At 38.4% G+C, this 21,681-nt stretch overlaps 1 protein-coding gene across 1 annotated transcript in view; it reads right to left on the bottom strand.

The window, feature by feature from the left end:
• ANK2 (ankyrin 2) overlaps positions 1-21,049 on the bottom strand; it is a 584,595-nt gene extending 563,546 nt beyond the window's left edge. Inside the window, exon 1 of the mRNA XM_086407163.1 lies at positions 20,903-21,049. The gene's annotated coding sequence lies outside the window, so the exon portion shown is untranslated. The remainder of the gene's footprint in view (positions 1-20,902) is intronic.
• Between the last annotated feature and the right edge of the window lie 632 nt (positions 21,050-21,681).

Raw genomic sequence — 21,681 nt, 5'->3', positions numbered from 1 at the left:
GGAGGAGGAACATCCTGCTCATCCTCCACCTGTTCAAGTTTTAAAGTGGACTGTCTAGTTTTAGGCCCAGTATGAGGAATTCGATTTCTCCTAAGTATAAGCCACTTTTTCCAGTTGCAACTTTATTAATAGTAAAGATGTTTTTTTGGTTTCATTTGACTTACTCCCAGTCTATCTCTTACCTAGCTCATATCCGGGTGTGGCGGTTGAGTGCTAGTCATTAGTCCCCTAAAACCTCAATAATGTTCTTCAGGCAATGAGACCATACACAGTGATGCTGATTTAAGAAATATCAACATATAGGTTATAGTTAAAGCTGAATTCCCTAGGAGTGAGTATAAAGAAATAAGTGCAGAAGATGGCAGACAGAGAGATGAATAACCAAACACAGGTCACTAATGCATGCTAAAGCATCCAAGCAAAAAGACCAGCACAGGCAAAATCAGAAAATTATGGGGCATCATAAGAAAAGGCGATTAATCCTGACTGACTAAACCATAAAGTCTGTGTAGGGAATGAGAGAAAGGAACAAATGATAGGCTAGAAAAGTAAGTCAGAGCCAGCTTTTAGAAAAATTTAGACATTTCTGGATAGCAATGGGCAAACATTAAGTATTCTAAACAGATCTGTGATGAGACACATGCTTCTTTAAGAAGTATAAGCTAGAGGCAGTGAATCAACTAGCCTGGAAAAGTGAGAGACAACACATGAGGAGACAGAGAAATCCTGAGAGGACTGATCAACCAGATGTGCAGTGGAGTGGAGAGAGAATGGGTACAAGAACTACTACAGAATTGAGGGGTATTAGAGAACTATGAATTACAGGGGACAAGAAAGAATAAAGAGGGGTAACTTCAAGACTTCAGACCCATATAATACAAATACTGATAATGTCATTGAAAGAAATTAAAAAGTCAGATAGAACACCAAAACTACAGGCAAAAAAAGCAAAAATAGATAAGTGAGACTACATTAAACTTGAAATCTCCTGAAGATCAAAATAAACAACCAATAGGATGAAAAAAGCAGCCTACAGAATAGAAGAAAATAACTATAAATCATATATCTGATAAGGGGTTAATATCCAAAGTATGTAAGGAAAAACTCAACAACAATGGCATCCAATTAAAAAAATGGGCAAAGGACTTGAATAGACATTTCTCCAAAGAAGACACTTAACATCACTAATCATTAGGGAAATGCAAATCAAAATGACATGAGATACTACCTCACTCCCATCAGGATGGCCATTACAAAAAAAAAAAGGAAAATAACACAGTTGGTGAAAATGAAGAGAGACTGAAACCACTTGTGCCCATTGGTGGAAGTGCAAAATGGTACAGCCATTACTGAAAAGAACATGGAGGTACAGCCGTTATTGAAAAGAACATGAAAAACAGAATTACCATATTATCTACCTATCCAATTTCTGGGTATTTATCCAAAAGAATTCAAAAGAAAATCTCCAAGATATTTATACACCCATGTTCATCACAGCATTAACACAATAGCCAAGAGATGGAAATAATCCAAATGTTCATTGACAGGTGAATGGATAAATAAAATGTGGCATATATAAATAATAGAATATTATGCAGCCTTAAAAAGGAAGAAATCTTGTCACATGCTACCACATGGATGAACCTCAAGAATATTGTAAGTGAAATAAGCCAGTCATGAAAGGACAAATGCTCCATGATACCACTCATGTGAAGTATCTAGAGAAGTCAAAATCAGAAATAGAAACTAAAAGGGTGGTTGCCAAAGGCAGGGATAAAGCAAAAAGAAGAATTACTGTTAAGTGGGTGTAGAATTTCACTGTTACAAGATGAAAAAGTTCTAGAGATCTGTTGTACAGTATTGTAAGTACACACTACTAAATTATACACTTAAGAATGGTTATGAAGGCTTCACTGCAGCTCAGCTGGTAAGAAATCCACATGCAACACAGGAGACCCTGGTTCAATTCCTCAGGAAGATCCCCTGGAGAAGGGATACTCCAGTATTCTTGGGCTTCCCTGGTAGATCAGTCGGTAAACAATCTGCCTTTAATTAGCTAGACATGGGTTCAATCCCTGGGTTAGGAAAATCCCTTGGAGGAGTGCATGGCAACCCACTCCAGTATTCTTACCTGGAGAATCCCCATGGACAGAGGAGCCTGACAGGCCGCAGTTCATGGGGTCACAAAGAGTTGGACACAACTGAGTGACTAAGCATACACACACAAGAATAGTTATGAAGGTAAATCATGTGTTATATTTTTTTACTACATTTAAAAAAAAGAAATGAAGAATAATTTGTTCATTTGTTTGATAGGGGGAAGCTGATGTTAAGCCTGATTTTGTCACATAAATATATACCCTGGTTCAAGTGCCAAAACGTCCTCTATAAAAATAGCAGATTATATTGTCAACTCTGAATGCTTGAATACATCAATTTGTCTTACATGTCACTTTTTTGGGACTGTGCCCCACTTCAACTCTGGCCTCCAAACAGATGCTCCTGTAAATCCCTTACATGGTTCAATAAACATGGACTATGAAACAACATTCTACCCTACTGATGCCAAAACAAAACACTCCAGAATAAATGCAATTTTGCAGATTGTTTCACAGTCCAGCAGTTGCCATTTCATGTTCAAAATCAGAAGTCTGCTCCTTTTTATTACAAAACAGCATATGCACATCCATCAAACTCCTTTACCATTCCTCATGGGAAGGGTAAGTCGGAGCCAAGAAAACTGATTGACCTTTATTGGTCTACTACAAATCCATTTCATTTCAATTCAATTCAATGCACATCAGCTTAAAAGACACTTGTTTTATATCTGTTTTTCCCTAGCACAAGGATCAAAGGTGAGTGAGTCAAGACTTCTGTCTTCAAAGAGCTCAAAGTCCAACAGGTGAGACAACCATGTACATAAATAAATATAATAATTTAAAGTTCTCTGATAGAAACGTTGTTGTTGTTGTTTAGTTGCTAAGTCATGCCCAAGTCTTTTATGACCCCATGGACTGCAGCCCACTGGCTCTTTCGTCTATGTGATTTCCTAGGAAAGAATACTGGAGAGGGTTGCCATTACTTACTCCAGGGGATCTTCCTGATCCAGGGATCACACCTGACTCTCCAGCATTGGCAAATGGATTCTTTACCACTGAGCCACCAGGGAAGCCCACAGAAGCATTGTCAAATGGTATAGAAACACAGACTGGGGAAACCAACTTCTTCCTGCAGTAATCACACACACACAGAAATACAGAAGTGACGCTTGAGAAGGGGAGGGAAGAAACTGACATTCTAAGGTTCTCTTTGGCCTCGGTACTTTGTGTAGATACTCTTATTTAATCCATTTTTCCAAAGAAGAAATCAAGGCTCAGATGAGCTTCTAGCTCCAAAGCTCATGCTCTCTCAGGTGAGTACTGGCATGGTCAGGCAGGCACCACTGGACTGAAGAAACAGGAGCAAATCAGACCCAGGAGAACCTGACTCATGTTGGAGGAGTGACTGATGCCACGTGACTAGAACAGAGATGATAGATATACTGGCTAAAGGTAAGTTTGAGAAGGTCAGCTAGGGCTGGGTTGTGAGAGACTTCTAATTATCAGCAAGTACTGAATTAAAATCCCGAGGCCAGTAATTTTCAAATGACATTCTAAGGACAATGTCCATTCAGTAATTCTGCATATTTTTATAGGGGGACTTTGGAGTAGTATTTATCTTAAAGGAGTTCCATTTCTAAAAATCATATTTAAAGAAAACCCACAGCAAATGGAGGGTCATTAAGGAATTTTAATCATCCATATGTGTTTTAGAAAGATAAATATGGTGGCTGTGTGGAGAGGACAGACATTTAAGGAAACAACTTTTGGACTGGAGATCAGTCAGAAGGCTTCAGAAATAATACATGATACAGCTTTTTTTAATATTTATTTTTATTTATTTACTTGGCTGGGTGAGGTCTTAGTTGTGGCATGTGGGATCTAGTTCCCCGACCAGGGATCAAACCCAGGCTCCCTGCACTGGGAGTGCAGAGTCCCAGCCACTGGGCCACCAGGGAAGTCCCAAGATAAAGTTTCTTAGGGTCTAGATCGATATAGACAGTGGTAGAAGGATGGATTCAATAATTTAAATATATGGAATTTGGAGGGATTTCCCTGATAGCCTGGTGGTTAAGACACTGCACTTCCACTTCCGGGGAGCAGAGTTCTATCCCTGGTCAGGGAACTAGCATCCCGTATGCAACATGGCCAAAATAAAATATATAGAACCTGGTCACAAATTTGCCATGAGGAATAAAAAAAAAAAAAAAAAAAAAACGGTCATTGGAAAAGACCCTGATACTGGGAGAGATTGAGGGCAGGAGGAGAAGAGGGGGGCAGAGAATGAGATGGTCAGATATCATCACTGACTCAATGGACATGAGTTTGAGCAAACTCCAGGAGATAGTGAATCACAGGGAAGCCTGGCATGCTGCAATTCATGGGGTCTCAAAAAATCAGGCAGGACTTAGTGACTGAACAACAAGGTTTTTACAGTTCAAGCAACATAGTAATGACCACTAACTAAGAATGAGAAAGTTTGCTAGGAGGAGTAGACTTGGAGAAAACAATTAGTTCACATTTGTTTCATTTTGACATGTTGAGTTTGAGATGTCTACAGGACACACAGAAGAAGACATCACATTAAATGAGAAGATTCTTTCACAATGTTTATGTAATCAAATCACCACAACATATACTTTAAATATCTTATTTTATGTTAATTACACCTCAACAAAGTTGAAATTAAAAAAAAAACTAATGAAATATATTTTAAAATGAAGACATCAAAAAGCAGACAGATCTGTGAATGAGGAACATCAGAGAGTGGGGCTAAAGGTATTTTTGTGGGGACCAATAATTCTGCCTTCTCCCCTTCATCCTCCTAGTCATTAAGCTCACTCCCAACCCCTTTAGATACTACAGGGGGTCAGCAGACTACATCCTCATCAATGCAATTTCAGCAGAAACACTGCATAGTTTTCTTTTTTTTTCCTGCCACTTCCTTAGGCCATTCTTGATCTTCATTTCCTGGGGGTTAGAACACAGACATGGTGCTACTGGGCTACTGCAGACGGTACAAATAAAGACAGCACATTAGCAGATGGTGAAGGAACAAGAGAGAAGAAAACTGAGGTCCTGGGTGACCAGATGGAGCAGAATCACCCGTCTACCTCTTTGTTGCAGCAGCACAGCCTCACTCTGACTACTGCAGGGATCATCAGCATATAGTGGAAACCTCAGGATGAATGAGATCACCAGAAAAAGGAGAGAAAACCTAGAGAAATACACAAAAGAATAATCTCTAAAAGGTAAAGAAAGGCACTTTACAAGGCCAAAAAGAAATAGCCACACGGGTAGGAGAAGGTCAAGAGAGAGGAGAATACTCCAGACGGGAAGAAGACTGGTTTAGAAATATAAAATAGGGCACAGGAAAACTAAGATGGAGATTTAAAAGAGGCTAATAAACTTGGGGACTTTTGCTGGCACAAAGTCAGTGAAATTGTAGGGGTCAGCCTATTAGAAGTTAATAGGAAGGAAGGAGATACAGTTGGGCAAGACTACTGTTTCAAAAAGTAAAGAGAAAAGAGTCGGAGAAAATATTTTGAGGGTCAGGATTATAATTTTTTATGTGGCTTAAAACTCCTGAATGTATGGTGACTCAAAGAAATCAGAAACCAAATAAGAAGGCTTATTTACCATCCTAGATCTGTCTGCTTACCCTTGCCAGCACCAACACCACAAGTCAGAAGTAAGGACGGAGGTCAGAGTAAGGTTTTACCCCAACCTCAGAATTTCTAATATTAAGACAACAAGCCAAAAAATTCCCCAAGATTTAACTCTGGGGATGTCACATTTTAAAAAACTCTTTGGTAAATTTTTGTGTGTGCTCAGTCACCTCAGTCATGTCTGACTCTCTGTGACCCCATGAACTGCAGCCTGCCAGGCTCTTCTGTCCATGGGATTCCCCAGTCAAGAATACTGAAGCGGGTTGCCATTTCTTCCTCCAGGGGATCATCCCCACTCAGGGATCAAACCCATATCTCCTGTGGCTCCTACTTGGCAGGCAGATTCTTTACCAATGAGCCACCTGGGAAGCCCTCAGTAAATTTCTGCATGTGGACAAATATCTCCAAACTGACGTTGGTGGTGCCTCTGTTACAAGATGGCAATATAAAATCCACACAAGTACATAAGAAACTGACAGCTAATTTCCCCAAAGACATACTATTGCTATCACATCCCTGCAGTTACAACACTTCTATCCAACTTTCCCATCCCCAGAGAAGGCTCCAGGTGCATGCTCTTCTTTAATTGGTTTCTACTCTCACCTTTCTTTAAGTAATCATTTTCTGGGATAATTGGTATCTATGAATTTTCACTAGAGTCCATTTCCTTCTACTGAAAAGGAGCTTAAATTACAACCTAAAAAGAAATAGATTCTCTATTTAACTGAATTTTCCCTGCTCTTTAACAACTAGTTCTGTTTGCTGCATTCTATAGTTATACATAGAAAAGTAAAAAAAAAAAAAAAAAAAAAACAGTAAATAATGCTCATCAATATTTGAGCCCCATCTCCAGACAACGGTTTCTATTAATTGATTATAATTTATTCTAATAATTATATAATACATTTTATAGTCTTACACATTTTTTTCTTTTACCTGCTATTGAAACTTTATATCCACATTAATTGCTAAACACAGATTTTCCAAAAAATGTTTAACAGATATTTTGCAATTCTGTTTTTATCACAGGATTTCATGAACCACTGTTTATCCCTTTCCACAGCTGTACTCTTTATATAAGTTATGGTGAAGATGCTATCAGTATAAACCAAAGGTAATATAATACTCTTTGAAATGCCTTGCTGTGCTTAAAGATAAGCTGAATACATTATTCTTTATACTACACAGTAAACTCCTTCTGATATACCATGAGAAGAATTTCTCTCTGGTCATAGTTGCAATAACTGTTTCATGTGAGCAACTGGCAACATAATTTTCTAGATATAGAAAATCAACTGCTTCCTTCATACACTTCTAGTAAGTTTAACACCAACTCAATGTTCTCCCCTTGCAAATGCATAAGATTTTATGGTATATATTTTTCAGAACAAGGTTCAGTCCTATTCATTTTACTTTCCAACACTTTTCCTTGCCCTAATTATCTTACCTAATTTTAATTTAGCTTTTTCCTTAATCTCTCTATATATGTATCTTTGGGAGTTTCCTCAAATTTTAAGTAGGGAAGGATATAAATGCATGGATCAACTGATGGATAATTGACATACACAGCTGATACTGCTAGGATTTCCATTCTAAATTAATGCATTCATTCATTCATTGAGTCATTCATTTGACAAACACTGGTCCAGTCCATGCTAAGGGAAAAGCATTGAAACAGGTACATGACAGATATATACCCTCAGGAACTTTACTTGGTACAGATAAACTATAATACACAACTAATAATGCATGATTAAAAAGTGACTGGTGTCATAAGAAAGAAACAAAGAAAGTACAATGAAAGTCTTATCTGACAAAGATTGCACTGCCAACCTATGCTAAGGACCATCTTTCCATGAACCCAGAAGGGGAGGCTAAAGGTCTCTTCACACCATTGTTGGAAGCTTTCAGGAGAATCAACATAAGTTACCAGTACCATTCTGGACCCCTTTAGAGGAACTGTCTTCTCAAAATTGGAAAAAGATGAATATAATTTTTCAACAAATTAACAGATTCAAGTAGTCTGGTGATTCCGAAATTGTCAATTTTTCTACACACCTTGAAAAAAATCAAGACCTTATCTCCCTTCTTAAAACAATTTTGTTTGTGTGGTCACAGTCACATAACATTTGTATGCATGTAATACTATTCTAAATATTTATTAACAGAAATACAAGTTATTCTTAATATCAATTTTTGAATTTAAATTATGAAAGTTGGTTGCCTTAAAATCTAAATAAACTAAGTTCCACATAAGTAGAAAATTAAATAGGAAATATGTCATTTAGGAGATATTTAGAGTCAACTGTAATATAGGCTTTTTTTTTTATTTTTTCAGGGCAATATAGTTAAGTTTTAGAATCAAAGACCACATTAAGAACAACAGTTACCGAACATGATACACTGATATCCTCGAGAAGACTACTGATAATTATTCTTTTTAAAAAAATAGAAAAATATTTTATTGTCAAATGTATTTAGAATCATAGACAATAGCAAGAATTCTCAGTACCTTTCCCTTATGCTAATGTATATTAAAGAGGAACGCGCGTGGGAGGAGCATACAATGTATTTCGATCTTATTCAACTCAGAATACTTTTTTTTTTTTGGCTGCATCCTGCCTTTTGCAGGATCTTAGTTCCCCGACCAAGGACTGAAGCTGGGGCCACAACCGTGAAAGTGCGAAGTCCCACTAGGGAACTCCCTCAGAACACTCTTTGATACAGAGCATCTTTAACAGTTCATGGACCCCTAGAGCTCCAGTTTGGTAGATGCTGCTCTAGGGCCCTTTTCACATCACTGCCAGGTGTCCTCAGATAAGTCAAATGGGAGACCTCAGTGGAGCTTCTGGTATTTGGATGAAAACACAAGAGTTGAGGGAGAAGCTCTAATTTAATATGAATTTCTCCCACACAAAAGCTGCTGGCAAAGCTGAGTCGAATTCTATTGAATGTTTTTAATAAGGAGCACATATTATTTTAATGGAAAACAGTTGAAATTAACAAAATAATTTGGGTTTGAATATTCAGTGGGGGCTATCAGAAATTCACCTCTTCACAGTCAGAAGTAACAGAAATAACCACGCCTTTCAGTAAAGGTACAAGGGCTGGCCCAGTGAGGCAGGGGTATTGTTGAGTGCAGGAGTAAGTATTTATGCTGCAAAGCTGTGCCTAAGAATGATTTGGTCAGTTTTGGATAATGGTTTGTGCATGTAATTCTTCCTGCAAGAAGGCCTGGAAGATGTCTACATTACCAGGCTACTGGGCAAAATTTCCAAGAAATGGCAGACCTCTTGCTCCTCATTCTACAGAAAAAAAGAGAGAGTCACCTCTATTCATCAGTTTCCTTCGGATTCCATACAACTCCAGATCTGTTTGTAAGCCAGGTCTCTGACAGCTGGTACAATATGTGAAAGAACGTTAAATAGCTCCTGAAAAAGAACTCAAGTCTAATAACTCTTGATGTCAGAAGCTCAGAGTTCAGAAGTATTTTTTCTTGTTAACATTTTTTAAACTTGTTAATGATTCGTCATGTAACTGAACACACAACATGAAAGCATTTTTTAGAGGTTTTCCTCTGAAGAAGTCCCAGGTACTAAGAATGTGCAAGACAAAATTTCAACTACATATGAATTTTTTAATATCATCCTTCATCCTGGGCGCATAAAATTTTCATTTAAAGAGCAGAGATGGGTCATTATTGTTTAAAGTTGGTCATTGGCATCTCAACTAACTTGTCATGGATTAACTGTAAAGTGACTGAAAAAATAAGCGGCCTCCATTTTCCTGATCTTTTTCCTCTGCTTTATATTTTATTTTTCATTTAAGTAACAAAACCATTCTGTGAGAGTTTGTGATTGCTCCAAATCTCATTAATACACCATTCATCTTAACCAAAACCACTTTTCGATACTTAAAAGTCATTTAAATTTGTCAAAATATTTAGCCTCACCACTTTTTAAAGACTCAGCACATGTTCATGGTATGTTTCTGTCAAAGCAGATAGAGTATCACTAGAATTACCAAAAGTACCTCTTGTTTTCCAGACTGTTACTAAAATATGAGTGTGCCCCTTCAGCAGATTTCATTGAAAACGGCCTGATCAAGCATCAGGGAGCCAACTGTTCTTTTCCAGTCTGCAGTGCTGACTCCGTTATTATCTTCGACATATCATTTCAAATCACTTAACCTTCCTGTACACTGTATATCTAAAAAACCTGGGGCCAGTGAAAGAAAAGCGCTTGTCAGCTATTATGTAGGAACATGGGAGAAAAGAAATGAGGTAATGCTGAGAAAGACCAGTTTTATCCAATAACAGGGACAAAGGAGTACTGCAAAATGTCTCCTTACTTCATGAACATTTGGTGCTTCTGAGAATTGAAAAATAGATCAGAAAGTAAGGAGAGGAGATGCTAGAAGCCAAAGTCCATAGAGGTGAGAGAGAAAAAGTGGCCATGATTTGATAGATGAGGTCTTAGTGAGATAAGAGTTGGACCATAAAGAAGGCTGAGCACCGAAGAATTGATGCTTTCGAACTGTGGTGTTGGAGAAGACTCTTGAGAGTCCCTTGAACAGCAAGGAGATCAACCAGTCAATCCTAAAGGAAATCAACCCTGAATATTCATTGGAAGGACTGATGCTGAAGCTGAAGCTCCAGTGTTTTAGCCATGAGATGCAAAGAGCCAACTCACTGAAAAAGACCCTGATGCTGGGAAAGTTTGAGGCAGGAGAAGGGTAATAGAGAATGAGATGGCTGGATGGCATCATCAACTCAACGGACGTGAGTTTGAGCAAACTCTGAGAGACAGTGAAGGACAGGGAAGCCTGGTATGCTGCAATCCTTGGGGTTGCAAAGAGTCAGACACAACTTAGCAACTGAACAACAACAAAATGCCATATGGTCTTTAAAAGAATAAGCCAACTGTATTTAGATTAATCAAAAAGTTGATATGGGAAACATTTTTGTACACACAAATAAGGAATGGAAGAGCTAGAAAATCATTTTGCCACCTTAATGGAATAACAGACTGCAGCAGCTGCTGCTGCTGCTAAGTCGCTTCAGCCGTGTCCAAGACTGAGGCAGTAATAATCACAGGATGCCAAAAACATTAGATAAAATGTTGAAGGGAAACTTTACAATAGGCAGATCAGACCGACACCACCCAAATCCTCTGCTCAATTTCTGAATCACTCAAAGTGAAAAGTGAGCACTATGAGCCTCCTAAGGTGATGTATCAACACAGCAGAACACAGCAGGCACCACCCAGGAAGGATTCTTGCCAAAAATATTCAATCTGAATACAATCAAGCCCCAAATATGGGGTAGAGGAACAAGTTGAACAACACCTGGAGGGAACAGTCAAATCCAGATGGTGGGGTAAAATAACTTAGGATAAACGACTTAGTTTCTTAAATGAATAAATGGCCTTTTTAAGCAAGAGAATTATTAAAGTTTAAAAGTTTTAATGAATGCCATATGTGGACTTGATTTGGCTTCTAATTTAAACAAAACAACTTTAAAAAGACATTCTTGAGAAAATCAGGGAAATGTAAAAATAGACTGGATTTTATTATAAAATATATTTAAAGATAACAATTTTCTGAGTGTGATAATAGCATTGTAGTGGGTTTTTGTCCAGTATGCCTTAGGAACACACACTAAAGTATTTATAGGTGAAATTACATGGTATCTTCTATTTATTTTAAAACACTCCAGAGAAAAAAGGAGAGCTAGAGATGAAATCAGAGTAGCAAAGGTATTGTTATAGAAATTGTCCAACATACACAATAGCAGAGAAGTAATACAATGAATCTGCATTCATCCAACTTCAACATTTTGTCAATCTTGATTCAAGCTATTCCTCCTATAGCTATCTTTTCTTGTATATTTTAAAGTAAATTTCAAACATCAGACAACATATCATCTCATTTATAAATACATCAGCATGTATCACTAATCAATAAAGAATTTTTCTTTTTAACTTAATAACTAGGCCAGTATCACTGGAACAAAATTAATGATAATCTCAATATTTTCTAACATATATAGTAAAACTGTCAAAATGTTAATATGTATGTTGAAGCTGGATAATAGATACCTGGAGTTCCTTATATATCTTAAATTTGTGTACATTTGATATTTTTCATGATAAAATATTTGCTTTACTGATATAGAACAATACTCAAGACATATTAAGTGAAAAAAACATAGAAAAGTGTATGTACACTAATATATATGTACACATTGAATACATACATATATATACATAATCATGAAATATAATCAGAAAATACACATAGAACTACAATCAGTAGTTGTCTCTGAAGAGGGCAACTACAGCACATGGAAGAAAGAAGATGTGTTTATCCTTTTGTATCTGTTGAATCTAGGATGCGTGCCAAGTTGCTTCAGTCATGTCTGACTCTTTGCGACCCCATGGACTGCAGCCCGCCAGGCTCCTCTGTCCATGGGATTCTGCAGGAGTGGGTTGCCATGCCCTTCTTCAGGGGATATTTCCGACCCAGGGATCGAACCCATGTCTCCTGTAGCTACCTGCATTGCAGGTGTATTCTTTACCACTGAGCCACAGGGGAAAATTTACGATATTATATTATATACTCAAAAACATAAATCAGAAATTAAAAGGAAAAAGAAGCAATGTATAGACATCTGGTATATCATGTATCATCAAAACTAATCATTAACTGGGATTATCGGCCACAGCTTAAACTAATCTGACTTTGGGATCCTTCCAATTATGTTGGAAAATTGCCCTGATATCTCGAAAATCAGGTATCTCCAGCCATCTGTTTAATCCAATATTGTGTATTGTGTTTTAAAGCTACTATGGTCTAAAAGAATGCCACTTCAGCTTACTATCATCTGTCTTACTTACTACCTCACGTTTGGCTTCTTCTTGTTCAATCCTTTTTATATTTCTGTGTTCCAGCCCTTCTTCAATAGAGCAAATCTTTTCTGTTTATTTTTCGGGTGGTTAAGCTGAAAGCAAGACCACCATTCAGAGGGTGGGATGAATTGAGAGGGTAACACTGACATATATACTCTGCCATGTGTCAAACAGACAGCTAGTAAGACACTGCTGCATAACACAGGGAGCTCGGCTCAGTGCCCTGTGACAGACAGGTGGGAGTGGGTCGGGGGAGGGAGGCTCAAGAGGGAAGGAGTATGCGTATACTTACACTGATTCATCGGAAAAGGCAATGGCAACCCACTCCAGTACTCTTGCCTGGAAAATCCCATTGACGGAGGAGCCTGGTAGGCTGCAGTCCATGGGGTCCCTAAGAGTCGGACACGACTGAGCGACTTCACTTTCACACTGATTCATATTGTTGTACAGCAGAAACTAACAGAATATTGTACAATTATCCTCCAAATGAAAAACTAAAAACTGTCCCACATTCAAATGAGACCTATATACAACCCAGCTGCTACAGATCATTCTGTGTCCTTTCAACCCAGGTAACTGTTGATCAGCTAACATACACCAGGCCAGGGGTCATTAGTTTCTTCCAAATTGAATTTTAAATAATTTAAATAGATTAGTGCCTAAACACAAACATATAGTTGTCTTTTTACAGCAACAATTTAGATTTCACTGAGGCAGCATATTGGGAGATTATATAGCACAAAGACACTTTCGTCTTAAATATTTTTTTTCCAAATTTCTTTTCAATCACTAATGAAAAATGAAGTCAGAGTACATAACAAATAGAAAATCATGGAATGTTATTATTCCCTGTATGAAATTTTAGAGTAATAATTATTTTTATTAGTAACATCTGGGTCACATGTTCTTACAGGATTTAGTTTATTCTGAAATTAAATACTATACAATATTAGGATGTGGCATTTAATATTCTGCAGTATTATTCCAGAAGTCACTTTATAACTGGAAAGAATATGCTTTTCTATATACTGACAGTTTTAGTAAGCATAAAATATACAACATGGAGAACCAATAGGCTTTTCTGGGCAAAACAAAATCATTATGTGACTGTAAAATAGTCCAAAATCTACTCTGCAACTCAGCTTCATTCTTCATTAGGGATGGTTTAATGCTTCTTTTCTTATAAATCCAATGATATTGAGTTATGAGGAAAAGTTATAAATGGCAGAGTTGATGTTCCAACACCAAGATGAGGAAAAGATCTAATATGTAAAACTTTCTGGAACCTATTTTGCATTAGCTCTTGGATAGCACATTCAGGCATTCTTGTGTCAAAACAAGACCAGCAGCAATATGTAGGTATCCTGAATGGCTAGCATGAAAGAATTTGTCAGATTGCTTTGCCAAAAACCAAGGCACAAGCAGTTCAGTTGGATTACTTAGATGCTTTTCTGTTTTTCTACAATGTAGTCTCTTAAAATTAAAGTCAAAAGAAATTCTACTTTGAAGTTTCAACCATTAACCTTACACCTTTAAAGAACTGGCCTCTGAGTGGATGGTAATTTTGTGAACAAGCAACATCTTGTCCCAGCCACCGTGCCCAGCTGAAAAGACAAAGGTAAAATGTGACCTCTCTTTAAAGAACTAGATTTCAAAGATACGTGGACAACTGATTACTCAAGTTCAGGGACGTGAAAGATACACAAAAGAAGGAAAACATAACAAATATGATAATGTGCTTTTTCAGATTTTTAGTAATATTGTTCTGTGAAATATTTTTTTAAATTTTTAAACGAATTTTTATTACAGTATAGTTCCTTTACAACGTTCTGTTAGTTTCTATTGTACAGCAAAGTGAATGAGCCACACATACACACGTATTCACGCCCTTGTGGACCTTTTTTGTGTTCAGGCCACCACAGTGAGTTAAGGAGAGTTCCCTGTGCTATACAATGTGTTCTCTTTAGTTATCTATTTTATGCGTATCAATAGTGAATATGTGTCAATCCCAATCTCCCAATTCCTCCCTGTCTTTCCCCCTTCGTGTCCATACATTTGTCCTCTACAACTGTATCTCTGTTTCTGCTTTACAAATAAGATCACCTATACCATTTTTCTGGAGAAGGCGATGGCACCCCACTCCAGTACTCTTGCCTGGAAAATCCCATGGACGGAGGAGCCTGGTGGGCTGCAGTCCATGGGGTGGCTAAGAGTCGGACACAACTGAGCGACTTCACTTTGACTTTTCACTTTCATGCATTGGAGAAGGAAATGGCAACCCACTCCAGTGTTCTTGCCTGGAGAGTCCCAGGGACGGGGAAGCCTGGTGGGCTGCCGTCTATGGGGTCGCACAGAGTCAGACATGACTGAAGCGACTTAGCAGTAGCAGCATATCATTTTTCTAGATTCCACATATATGCGTTCATATATTAATTTTTCTTTTTCTGACTTACCTCACTCTGTATGACAGTCTCTAGGTCCATCCACATCACTACAAATGACCCAATTTCATCCCTTTTATGGCTGAATAATATTCCATTGTATATATGTACCATATTGTCTTTAACCATTCCTATGTTGATGGACATTTAGGTTGCTTCCATGTCCTGGCTATTGTAAATTGTGCTGCAATGAACACTGGGGTGCATGGATCTTTTGAATTAGAGTTGTCTTGCAGTATTAGTGCATTAAATTACATTTTTTTCTTTTTTTTAATTTATTTTTAATTGGAGGATAATTGCTTTACAATGTTGTATTGGTTTTCGCTATACAACAACATGATTAGCTATATAAGTATAGATATATTCCCTCCCTCTCAAGCCTCCCTCCCACCCTACCCATCTAGGCCATCACAGAGGACCAAGCTGAGTGCCCTGTGCTATTCAGCTGCGTCCTGCTAGCATCTATTTCACACATGGTAGTGTATGTATGTTAATTGGTCTCTTCTGTCCTTCCCTTGCTGTGTCCATAAGTCCATTCTCTACATCTGCACTGCAAATGGGTTTATCAGTAAATTTTTCTAGATTTCATATATATATATGTTAATATATGATATTTGTTTTTCTCTTTCTGACTTCACACTGGGGTGCATGTATCTTTTTGAATTATGGTTTTCTCTGGACATTAGCATATTAAATTTCATTGATTACTTTAGGAAGTCCTTAATCATCACAGGACTTTATAGTAAAGTCTACCATGTTTTAGATAAAGTTGAAAGAACTACTCTTTTAAAAATAAGATCCTGTAATTCAAAATTTTGTTAAATTATATTTTCATTAGTAACTTGCTATGGGGACTGTCTTCTAGATACTATACTTGCTGCTGCTGCTAAGTCACTTCAGTCGTGTCTGACTCTGTTCGACCCCATAGACGGCAGCCCACCAGGCTCCCTCGTCCCTGGGATTCTCCAGGCAAGAACACTGGAGTGGGTTGCCATTTCCTTCTCCAATGCATGAAAGTGAAAAATGAAAGGGAAGTCGTTCAGCCGTGTCAGACTCTTAGTGACCCCATGGACTGCAGCCCACCAGGCTCCTCCATCCATGGGATTTTCCAGGCAAGAGTACTGGAGTTGGGTGCCATTGCCTTCTCCGAGATACTATACTTAAAGTAAAACTAATAAGCAAGTTAGTATTACTTCTAAGCCTTCCCCATACCTTTTAACCATATCATACCACAATTCATTAATACAATGAAATCTTACCTAAAATAAAGGCAGTCCCTTGTCATCTGTAAATTACACCCCCATCACCAAATCTGTATTATATATAGATAAAAAGGGCTCTGTCATAACCTTTTAGTTTGTGTGCACAACTCGATAGAAATCCATAGGTGAAACAATAAGCATAAGTTATAAGATAGAGAACTTTAGACTTAGAAAGACCTGGTTGGAATCTTGGCTGATGTCATGTGCTTTGATGCAAGTTTACCTTACCATCTGTGAAATGCCCACGATAAATGAAATGTTGGTATAGGGTATACCATATGGGAAGTTCTCAACACGTGGCAATTGCTGTTATTATTATTATTTATGATACTTCCTGAAAATTTGATAAAAAGGCACAAATCAAATGAAGTAAGATTAAAATAAGATATATATATAAGTCAACAAAACCCAATACTGGGTCTTGAATGATGGAATTTTCTCTGAAACTGAGAGGAGTAGGTAGTCTTGTTCTAAATCGGTATACACAGAACTATTTTTCTATGCAGTCTTCTCAAGGGCTGCGTTGCAGTGGTATTTTCAAGTGTAGTATTGTGCAATAGATCTTCATGCCTTCCTTTCTGTGCTCAAGACAAAGGACAAAAATATGCTAAAGACCTATACCAAACCCATAGCCCAAAAGACAATAAACAGTTTTCACAAGGAAGTTCTTCATCTCAACAGTTTCGACAGTTGGGTATATATCAGGTTTAAGAGATTGCTCTAAAAAGAAGCATTAATCAAAACAGACTGAAGCATAGGAGCTTGAATTCATGATTGGAAAAATCAATCTATAACTTCCACTGACCCCAAACTGCAATCTCAGATTTCACATTGAAGCTGGCTGAGTTACTAGCACAGTAAACAGTAGCATCTGGCTCTCATGTGGGATGGTATAGACAATGGGCTGATCCGTAACTTTAGTCTACTTTAGACATTTAGATGGATGGGCTAAGAGCCCAGTGTGTTATAATAACCCTGAAAAGCTTTTGGCTCTGGCTGTGAACACATTAGCATTAACTTAAATCTGTTGCTTTGTTTACAACAAGAGATATTTGCTTGTGTTTTCGGCCTACATGGAACCAGTTACAGGTACCCAAGACCTAAGAGTGAAATTTACAGCCATGACAGCAGCTATTCACTGTATTGAGGCTCCACCAAACATTTTTTTTTTTAAATTTCCTCTTAGTTACATCTTTTAAAAAATAAGTGGTACCTTTATTTGGAGTCTCTCCCCCTTATTAGAAACATTAACGCCTAATTTCCCTTTTCTGTTTTTTTCCCCTCTCCATAACCTGAAGCCTAAACTAAAAATTCAGAGGGTTCCTTGACTATGTCACCATTTAGAAATGTCACACATGCAGCCATTTGTTTCTGAGCTAGAGAGTGCAGGTTCTTAGAACAGTGTTCCAATTATTCTTGTTGAAACCACTCAAAGCTACCAGAACTAATTTCTCCCAATATATCACTATAGTTTAAAGTCTAGAATGAAAAGATGCCCTTACTGGACCTGTAGAAATGGATTATTGCACACTAAGGATATAATCAGAGGGCCTCTGTATTGTAGTCAAGGTTTCTAAAAAATGTAATTAAACTGTACCCAATCTAATTACATGTTTATTGCTTTTACAAATAGCATTAACATATATGAATGTGACATTTATTCATATTTTAGAAAAAAAATTTTCAAACAACTATGTTAATCACACCCTGACTAAAATTAGATTGAATAATTAACAGATGGACATTCTAATACCATAGAAGAACAGTGTAAGACTACATTATTTTTTATATTCATAAGAGGCATTGTGGTGTTCTGTATATCTTATCATTAAATCAATAAGTATGTTTTGAAAATTCTTTTGGGTCTAGCAGTAATCTTAGGAGAGTAAGTCAAGCTGAAATTTTATTTTAAATTAAGCATCTCTTATAAATAGTTTTAAATATGTCACCATAAATAGGGCCTACATAAAGAAAGAACATTAATATGACTCAGAAAACTACCCAAATGGAAAGAAGTTTCTAAATGTTCTTGGCGTATTTGATTTGCCAAAACTGAACAAGAATACTTTTATTAGTTAAGGTAGTCCCCATTCCCAGGAAGGCAAGATTGGAAAACTGATGATCAGGTGTTCGAGATCTCACCACATGACCTGTGAAGACTATATACATGCTACACCCCTAAGGAAAAGAAAATTTCCTCTTTAAGGACTTTCCAATCTATTCCAAGATATTCTAATGAAAGTGAAATTGCAGTGGTTTTACAACTCCAGTAATACCACGCCTAAATTAAAAGAACCTCAAGCTGGGTGGGGGGAACCTCAGGACATAGGAAAACACTCTTTCCTTGTGACACGTACGTGACTGCAGAAGGCAGACTGAGATCTGGGTGCTAGTCCTAATTCTATCACTCACCACATGTATAACTCTGGCCAGTCTTCCCCTCTTAAAATAAGGGGATAAGGTCTGTTCAACTCTAAGTCCCTCCCTGCACGTGCTTTCCCTGAAAAGTAGCAATGTTGGGTGTAGACGGCCTCTCTGCATTAATCATAGCCTGCCAAAAGAGATGAGATTAAGACAAGGGAATGCAAAGACAGTAAATGGAGCGTGTGTAAGATGGAGAAATGGGTAATTTCCTTCCATTTCTTTTCATAGCCGTGTATCAACTTTTGCAGAAAAGAAATTCTAAAACTCCCATATTTGAGCATCTTTATCCTGAGAAGTGGGCAGTGTTCTCTTTCAAAGAGATGAGGGCTCCTTGAGTTTATGTCCAAGGAATCAACACGCCCAAGCATGGACAGCGCTTCATCAGGCTTCCCTTCAGAGAGAGATGGTATTTGGCACACGGCCAAAAAAGGGGGTGTGGTCTCAGGCAGAGAGAGGGCAGTGAAAGCACCTCTGAAGACACGCCTCACACTGTGCTCACCTACTTCACGGGCAGAGTACCAGCTGCATTTCCTCTGCCTTTGTCAGCGTCTCTGAAATAACTAACAAAATTACAAGCAGTGACAAGGCCCTTTCCGGCATAAATCTGGCTTCACTCAACAATATGGAAGGCAGACAAGGTGGGGTGGGGCAGAACAGGGGGAAGCTTCATTTTTCTATGCTTCATTTTATTTGGCTTGTACTCTATTCCACAGAGCTCAAAGGATGAATTGGAACCCTCTCTGCACTGAGTGCTCATATAATTTAGTGGAATAAAATGGCAAGTGAATAATCCATGTTCACAGCACTATGGGTGGGGCAAGCTCTTGTCTGTTGTGTGATGTTCTGTGACTTAAATCATCTCTTGCAAAAGGCTATAAAAAAAGAATAGACCTCATCTCTGCTTACTTTCTTTGCTCCCACCTAACCATCTTTCCCACCCAAAAGTTTCCTCAATGCTTAAATGTTTCTGGAATTGGTCTTTGGCCCCTAAGTCCACAGTTCATGCAGAGACTCACAGAAAAGACTAAAGTTATCCCTCAAAATAAAACAAAGAATAAATATTTTTCAATGCTTAAAGACATAGTCTATTTATTTGCTATTGTCCTTCAAGTGGACATCCTATATACCTTGACCTAAAACTCTGTCAAGTCTTCATAAAAAAATGCTAAGACAAACAATTTGTTCTAAATTTCCCTTGAAAATCCCTTACAACCATACAATTTTCAGTCTCTGAAACATTTAGTGTCATATGCCCAGAAAGAACAGTAAGATGTTACTGAATTTATTCTCCTGTTCTCTAAAAAGGCCACACCTAAACATTGCCAAGGTGAGAATCTCTTCTGATGCTTAAGTGTGGGAATGTGATACATGTTACCAGCAAAAAAATAAAAATAGCCCCGAAAAGCTGGGCTTAGGAATCTGCACTCTCGCAGTTCTCATCACTCTTTAATTGGGCTTTTGAACCAGGCGAGACAATTTGAAAAGGGAGTGAGAACTCCATCATTCTCCCACTGCCGGCACCTGTTCCGCCAGCTGACACCACCTAACATAATTTGACTATTAAAAACAAGGCAATTTATCAACACCAGTAACTCTAAATCTACATGCTCCTCACTGCTGGTTCACCCTGCTTTCTCTCTCAACACTCACCCAAAGCAGAAAAGAAACGGCAACTGCTAAATATTTCTCCAGCACAGACATAGTCAATGTCTTAACATAAGCAGTGATTCTGACCCAGAGAGCCACCACCCTCTCTCCCCGCTCGCTTATCACACAGAGACCACACCAAGTCCACCTAGGGGTCTGCGAATCTGAAATCAGTTCGCTTTAACCACATCCAGCGTATCTACACTACAATCACAAAAACAGAAAATGAAATTCAGAAAACCACATCACGTGGAAAACAAACCGAAATCAGGGCTGGGGGACATTTGCACATTGGCGCTGCCTGTGAACTCCAGGATGGCATAGAAAGCAATGCTGCCCAGCCCAGATTCTGGGAGAGTGTTTTACAAAGGGCTTCCAGGCACCCCCATCAACACCATCGCTTCCTTTCCGCTTCCAAAATGCTCTGAATAAAGCCCCTCTTTAAGCACTTACTGGGAGCAGCAGCTTCTCTCAGCTCTGTGCCCGTGAGTCATGCAGCAGGAGGGGTCCCGGAGCAGAGCAAATCGGAGAGCCCCCAGCTTCCCCGCAGGCTGATGTCTGGGAGACAGTAGCCCAGGAGCCGACTTTCCCATCACAGCCTCAGACTGTAATCCATGTGCTTTCGGCGGGCCAGTCCCAGCTGCCCACAGAGCACCACATGATCTGCTGTGACATCAGATCAGCCAGACGTGACAGCCCATCCGCCAGCCTCTTCCACACTCGTGGGTTGCATCATTTGGGTGCCTTTAGCTCGCCTTTAAGCAGGTGGTACAGAATAAGGAACTGTTGTTTGCTCACAAAATATTTTTTTGGCCTGATTTCTTCTGTTTCTAACAGAAGGAAAAATAAGAAAAGCACTTGGATTTGTTTGCAGCCAGAATTTATCAGCTATATGGGAAGTAACCAGACTTCCACACCTGGTTCTGGGAAGGTGAGAAATGAGCCACTGTCACGATGCCAATACCAGGGGAGTTATCTGCAGATCACTACCACTCCCCAACCTTCCTGTAAATTATCACGCACGTTATACACACACACACACACACACACACACATGTATCACAAAATATTGGTGGGGTCTCTGTAGATTTTATAAGCTAGTCACCACTGGTTTTAGTTAACAGAAGATCATCTCAGGGAGGTAACCACTAGACTCAGGGCCAGTTACAATAATTCCACTGTGAGGGAACTCATAATACGGTCCAATAGAAATAGATTTGTAGACCTAGAGA

The sequence above is a fragment of the Bos grunniens genome, chromosome 6 (assembly GCF_055505025.1).
Source record: "Bos grunniens cultivar Pamir isolate PY7600 chromosome 6, Bosgru_T2T1.0, whole genome shotgun sequence".
Taxonomy (NCBI): Eukaryota; Metazoa; Chordata; class Mammalia; order Artiodactyla; family Bovidae; genus Bos; species Bos grunniens.
The sequence above is the reverse complement of the archived record's forward strand: the minus strand, read 5'-3'. Positions and strand labels throughout refer to the sequence as shown.